At 42.9% G+C, this 7245-nt stretch overlaps 1 protein-coding gene and 1 non-coding gene across 5 annotated transcripts in view; both read left to right on the top strand.

The window, feature by feature from the left end:
• The first annotated feature begins 6 nt into the window (after positions 1-6).
• Fam234a (family with sequence similarity 234 member A) overlaps positions 7-7245 on the top strand; it is a 39238-nt gene continuing 31999 nt past the window's right edge. For all 4 annotated transcript variants that reach the window (XM_010620623.2, XM_010620622.2, XM_010620624.2 and 1 more), the window contains exon 1: positions 7-211. The gene's annotated coding sequence lies outside the window, so the exon portion shown is untranslated. The remainder of the gene's footprint in view (positions 212-7245) is intronic.
• On the top strand, positions 6973-7074 carry LOC117284161. Its single transcript, XR_004515261.1, has one exon. It is a non-coding gene; the product is annotated as a U6 spliceosomal RNA (small nuclear RNA).

The raw sequence follows: 7245 nt of genomic DNA, 5'->3' as shown, positions 1-7245 counted from the left end.
GGACCAGCCGGGGGCGGTGAAGCGCGGCTCTGTCGCTGCACCTCGGCTTCCGCGTCTCAGCGCCGCGGTGCCTTCGGTTGCAGGTCGCGGGCTCTGAGGTCGGCTCCGAACCCCCGTTTACAGAGTCTGGTCGTGCGAGAGGGGCCCCAGAGTGCGGCTCCCTGGATCTCGTGGCGGCGGTCGCGAGTAACCCGTCAGGAGGCCGGCTGAGGTAACCCGCTGGTGTCTCGCGGCGCGGCTTCGCGCTGGCTTGGGGCCGGCTAGGCTCGGGAAGGAGCCGGCTGAGCCTGACGCCGTGCCCAGATGACCGCCGCGGGTCGTCTCGTGACCCCTGGCAGCTTCGCCCAGCTCCCGAGGCTTGAGAGCCGCGGGACTCGGCAAAACCCGAAATCTGTTCCCTTGGAGATGTCAGTAAATAAGCGAGCAGCTGTGGAGCATACAACTAGAAGAAATAGGAGGGAGACATAAAATCTGAGGAGTGACCCTAGGTGCAGTGGACGGGTGGCAGCTGGGTGTCTTTGCCTCGCCTGGGTTCCTTTGGGCCTCCCTTGTGAAGAATCCATGAGAACCAGTTCACAATGTGGAGGGAAAAGTCCAGGGAGCTGGAATAAAATGGGAGCAGGGGCGTGAAAGAGATCAAGATTGGGTACTGGTGGGGGACATAGTCTTCGTTCTCCACCCTCTCCTGTCCCTTCTTTCTGCTCTATTTTGTTGTTTTGTTTTGTTTTTGAGACAAGGCCTCACTATGTAGTTTAGGCTGGTCTTGAGGTCTCAGTCATCCTCCTGCCTCAGCCTCCCAGGTGCTGGGATTACAGGTGTGTGCCACCATGCCTGAATCTGCTCTATTTCTTTGAGCTGGCTTTTTTCTCAGACTCCTGCTGCCATTACTTCCTTGTGTTATTATCTGCTGGTGTGTAACAGGCACAAAGCTTAATGGATTAAAATGACCTTTATTTAACAGTTTGTGAGTCAAGAGTTCAGCAAGAGTCTATGTAAGTGATGGTGGCTCGCTGCCCCTGTGGGGCTGGAGGACTTAATTCCAGGATGTCTCACTCACAAGTTTAGTGGTTGGAGGCCTTTCCCTAGGCCAGTTGTGCTCACAAGGTAACTGTCTTCCCTCATAGCTAGTCATCTGAGAGAGGGTTTGGGAGGATATGGAAACCATTATAACATTCATTTATTCATTCATTCATTGGTACTGGGTATCAAACCTGGGCACTCTTAGCACAGAGCTACAGCTTCAGCTTTTTAAAATTTTTATTTATTTATTTGTGCTGTTGGGGGATTGAATTCAGGCCCTCTGCCCTGAAATATACCTCCAACTTTAAAACAAAAAAACAAACAGGACTCAAAATTGGAATCCTCCTGGCTCCAGTCCTGATCTAAACTACTTATAGGCATGTGCAACCGAACGTAGATACTTTATTTTTTATTTGAGACAGGGTCTCAATAGGTTGCCCATTCAGGATTCAAATTTACCATCCTGCCTCAGTCCCCTCAATGCTGGAATTACAAGAATTCATCACCATATGTGAATACTATATCTTTTATGACTTGATTTTGGAAATCTTAAGGCTTCTTTTACATTCTATTTATTACAAAATACAAACGATTTCACCTTCTGAAGAGATACATAGCAAAGAGTTTGTAAACATATTTTAAAACCACTTACCATTCATATGGGAAAGGAATGCCTAGATTCTTTAATTCCAGTTGAGGTTCTGAATCTAATATTCATTTGGGCCCTAATTCTTTTGGGGGAGGAGAGGAGATTGAGACAGGGTCTGAAGGCTGGTTTTGAACTCATTATGTAGTCCAGGCTGGCTGGCCTCAAACTTGCAGAGATCCTCCTACCTCAGTCTCCCAAGTGCTGGGATTACAGGTGTGCACCACCACACGCCACAGCCAGCTTTGAAACTGGTCTTTATAAAACTGCCAGACTGGGAACGTGTACCGTGTCATGTACAGTATCCTTCATGTAATTTAGCCTGTCAAGATGTCAAAATAACGTGAAATGTGATGGTACATGCCTGTAATCTCATCAGGGAGATCACAAATTCGAGGGCAGCCTCGGCTATGGAGAAGAGACTTTATCTTTGAAAAAAAAATAAGTAGACTCCTAACTAAAATAACCAGGAAGCAGATGCTGAGAGACATGATACTTATCTCTAAAGTGAAGCAGATTTTCGCATGGTCAGAGGTAGAGCATGTGGAAGAAGTGTGCTGGTTTCTAGGTAAAAATGATGAGTATACGTTGATCATTGGTTAACGGAGTCTCTGCTTTTATGAATGTTTAAACAGTTGTATAATGGACATTTGTTTAGTTTTTTTGTTTTGTTTGGGGGGTTGTTTGTTTTGTGTTTTTTGAGACAGGGTCTTTATATAGTTCAGGCTGGCCTTGAACTCACGATGTATCCCAGGCTGGCCTCGACAGTGATCCTTCTGTCTCAGCCTCCCAAGAACTAGGATTACAGGTATGTGCCACCACATCTGGCATTTGTTTTGCGTTGTTCTGTGGTACTTGAGAATTCCCAACCCCTGTCCTTTCTTTTTTTGGTACCGGAGATAGAACTCCGGTCCTTGCACTTGCAAAGCACGTGCAGGAACCTCTGAGCTAAATCCCCAGCCCCTCCCAACCCTTTTTAAAATTTTTTATTTTGAGACAGGGTCTCACTAAGTCACTAAGGTGCCCAAGCTGGGCTCAAACTTGTGATTCTCCTACCTCAACCTCCTAGAATGTTGGGATTATATTCCTAGTTTATGTAATAAAAGGTTTTTAAAATAATGATTAATTTAAAAAACACATGGTCTGCCTTGCAAGCGCAAGGACCTGAATTCAATCCCTGGTACCAAAAAAAAAAAAAAAAGAAATAAAATAAATTAAAAAAATAAAAAAATACAGTGAAGCCAAGCTGTACTTATACAGTTGATCAGAAGTTATGCTGGAGATTTAGCTCAGTGGCACTGTGCCTGTAGCACAAGCTCAAGGTCCTGAGTTCTGTCAATAATACCAAAAACAAACAGTGATCAAGTTAAAATAGTTTACTTTTTAATGTCTTTTGCTTCCCCCACCTTAATATAAAGAAAAGAATGAGTAACAGTGATTTGTCCAGGTTTCATATGAAAATTGTCTACTTGAGGGCTGGGGATTTAGCTCAGTGGTTCGGTGGCCTGCTTTGCAAGCGCAAGGACCCGAGTTCAATCCCCGGTACCAAAAAAAAAAAAAAAAACAAGAAAATTGTCTACTTGAGAATTCAAGGAAAAGGTTTAGTAATGTCTTTGAAATGCTGATAGCTGTTCATCCTCAGCATTTTTTGTTTCCGTTGTTGGGAGTTGAATACAGAACCCTCACCCAGATACATCCCTAGACAATTTAATTTTTTTTTTTTTTTTCCGTATCAAACTCAGGACCTTGTGCTTGCCAGGCAGGCATGGTGCCACTGAGCTAAATCCCGGCCTATTAAAATTATTATTTTGAGAAAGGGTCTCCCTACACTGCTCAGATTAAGCTCTAGCGTGAGATCGTCCTCCTGGACTGTTAGAATTACAGCCCATCCTACCAGGTATAGCTCCTCGGCTTTTTAGGAGATGCTGTGCACCATCCTCCATTACTTTAGAAGTCTTTCAGCTGTGTAAAACAGAAGACCTTGTGTTGACTACGTGTTTTGTGATACTTTTGCCCTTTTCCAGGAGCCATGACCTTAAAAGTTTGTTCTGATTTCAAAAATTACTGTGGGCATATTCTTTGTCTTGACATTATTGTTGGTGAAGAGAGAAAGGAGTTGTTCCCCTGTAAACAACTCAACACTGTAGCTGTCCTTGTCTGACATCTGCTTTGCTCAGCTGAAAAATATAGTGCTGCCTAACTGGTTCTTGTGGGTGTCTCTCTCACATAACCTCATGGTAAATTACTGTCATAATGTAAAAGACAGCCTTAACTCATTTGTGTACACAACTATCTGTAGGGACTAGGATTTGGACATAGTTACTGTTATATTGGTTAGTGAGATCAAGGTTGATGTGAAGATTCGGCCTTGGAGAGAAGAGAATGACTGAGAGTTATCTGTTCATGTTTGTTTTGTTTGGTTGGTTTGATTTGACTTGATTTGGTATCTGGAATCAAATTTAGGGCCTCACACTTGCAAGGTAGGCACTGTAGCACTGAGCTAGATCCCCAGCCCTTGGTTTTGGTTTTGGTTTGTTTTTTATTATTCCCCCTCTTAGGTATCAGAAATTGAACTCAGGACCTTGTGCTTGCCAGGCAGGTATTGTGCCACTGAGCCTTTGTTTTGTTTTTCCCTGGCCCTTGTTTTGTTTTTGGAGACAGGGGTCTGTCTCCCTATGTAGTTCAGACTGGCCATGAATTCACTGTGTGGCCCAGGCTGCCCTTGAACAGGCTGCAATCCTTCTGCCTCAGCCTCCTGAGTGCTGGGATTATAGGCATGTACCACCGTGCTTGGTTAATTCATCTTTTTGTCTAAAGACCCATTTCATAAGATTCTCTTGTGTATTTTAACTGGTATTTGAGTGCCAGCTATGTGTGGCTCAGACACAGCAAACATCCCTCTGCACTAAAATAGCTTTAAATTAGCAGATAAAAGAAGTATGGGGAACACTTTGAAAGAAAAAGTTCATTCCCTGGGATGGAAGGTGATTAACCAAGGTCAGCAGAAGTCATTGAGCCTTCTCAAAGGCTTCATACTGTTTAAGCTATGGCTTGGGGAAACTACATGGAATGGACTTCCAGGCAGGAGGACTAGCCTTGAGGAGTGCTGAGAGTTCATATCCCTTACCTGTTAAGTCAGAGTACAAGTTAAGGGGCCAAAGGCTATTAGCAGGCAGTTCCCAGATAAAACACAAATGTCCAATGAATACATGACAAGTTATAAGATACTGTACTCTGTTCCAAGTAGTTCTTAATTTAGAATAGTAATCTGAGTGTGAATTAGGGGCAATAGTTCCCCAGCTAAAAGAAATAAATCTGGGCTGGGGCTTTAGCTCAGTGGTACTGCACTTGCGCAGGGTCCTGAGTTCAATTCCCTGAACCAGAAAATAGAAAAGAAAGAAATCTGTGCTACTGTTACCCAGACCTTGAGTATGACTATTGCCCTTGCCAGTACATAGTGGTAAGTAGCAAAGTGATCTTTTCTTTTTCTTTTTGGTGTTACTGGGGATCGAGCCTAGAGCTTTGGTACTGAGCTACACCCCTACCCTTTTTGGGGGGGGGGCTCCAAGGATAGAACTCAGGACCTTCTGCTTGAGAGGCAGGCAGTGGCACCACTGAGCAAAATCCCCAGCCCTCCTAGCCATTTTTTATGTTTTGAGACAATAAATTGCTAAATTGCCCAGGTTGAGTTTAAATTTGGTCTCCTCCTGCCTCAGGCTCCCGAAGTGCTGGGATTGCAGGCATGTACTAACTCACCTTGGTTGATTTTTTAATCCATTAACAATCAGTTTCTGTTTCTAACTGGTGAAGCTAGATAGTGAAGTTAATCTATAGTCAGCGCTTTTCTCTAGGTATAGCTGAAATACTTTCTCCATTTGAAAAGCTGTTTTCTAAACCAGTAGGATGATGCATGTCTATAATCCTAGCTATTCAGGAGGCTTGAGAAAGGAGGATCACAAGTTTGAGGCCAGCCTGGGCAACTTAATATGACCCTGTCTCAAAAACAAATTAAGGGATGGGGATTTAGTTCAGTGGCACTGCACCTGCCTTGCAAGCACAAGGTCCTGAAATCGATACCCGGTACTGGGGAAAAAAAAATTAATTACTCAGAAGACTGAGGTAGGAGGATGGCTGTGCATTTGAGGCCAGCCTGGGCTACAAAGTGAGTTCAAGGCCAGTCTGAACTACATAGCAAGCCCTTGTCTCAAAAAAAACCAAATTCCTTAAAAGGGGTAGGGATGTAGCTCTATGTAATAGCCCTGAGTTCCACCCCACATACTGAAAAAAAACAAACCAACCAGTGGACTTGCCTTTTTTTTTCCTATTACTTTTTTCATTCTGTAGTTTTATACCTTCCCTAATTAAAAAAAACAAAACAAAACTGTAATGAGACTTTTATTTTGTGACACAACAGACTGTCCTTAGAGAAAGAACTCTTAGAGAAAAGAGAAGTACCTTATATGGCTTTTCTGTATATACTGTGACGTTCTTTCCTCCTTGAAATGTTAATGAGCTTCATAAACTGTTGTACAGTTTTATTATCTACCCCATAATCAGAGTTTTCACCCTGGACCTGATAAGGTATATACTTTCTGGGACAGGTGTGGCAGCCCCAGTACCAGTGTCCTTGAACAGAGCAGTAGCTGAGTCTCTGGTTTCATGATAGCTCCATAATACCAAGGAATAATCTTTTTGAAAAACTATATGTGGGGGTCATCTTACTTAATGTTATCCTTTGAGCAACTTTCTTTTTTTCTTTTTCTGGGGTTGAACCCAGGCTCTGATGCTTGTTAAGCAAGGGCTTTATTACTGAGCTGCACACCCCAGCCTTTTTTTTTTACATCAGGATTTGCTAAGTTGCCCAGGGTGGCCTTAAACTTGGGATCTTCCCACCTCACCCTCTGAGTTGCTGGGGTTACAGGTACGCACCACCAGTCCTGGCACTGAATCACATTTTTCACTTTAATCAGTCTATATCATGTTGATGCATTTTCTTTCTCTTACATTTTCCTTTATTTTATTTTGTTTGACATGATAGTGGCAAGAAATATGCTTTATAGTTTCCACTTCAGAAGCTTAGAATTGATAAGAGAAATTCTAGTTGATGACAATACTGGAAGAATTTTCAGTTTCTGTCCTCAAAACTAACAGTGAGGATGAGGTGGAAGTAACCAAAAATACTGATACAAAAGAGATAAAGAAAAAGCGCCAGGCATGGTGGTACACACCTATAATGCCAGCACCAAAGAGATTGAGACAGGAGGATTACTGTGAGCTGGAGGCCAGCCTGGCCCAAGTTCAAGGCCGTGTTTGCTTTGGCAGCACATGTACTAGAATTGGATTGATAGAGATTAGTGTGGCCCCTGCATAAGGATGACATGCAAATTTGTGAAGCAGTCCATATTTTAAGAAAAAAGCTCAAGGGCTGCCTGAACTACATAGCAAGGCTCTCTCTAAATTAATTATTAATTAATTAAATATGCTTACTTTATATTAATACATGTAATTGGCCCCCTGGGACTTGTGTTCTCACTTCTCACAATGGATTTTTTTTTTTTTTTTTTTTTTTTTTTTTTTTT

Source organism: Fukomys damarensis, unplaced genomic scaffold, assembly GCF_012274545.1.
Source record: "Fukomys damarensis isolate Sample0158 unplaced genomic scaffold, DMR_v1.0_HiC HiC_scaffold_34, whole genome shotgun sequence".
Lineage (NCBI taxonomy): Eukaryota > Metazoa > Chordata > Mammalia > Rodentia > Bathyergidae > Fukomys > Fukomys damarensis.
Note: the sequence above shows the minus strand (reverse complement) of the source record. Positions and strands in the feature narration are given on the sequence as shown.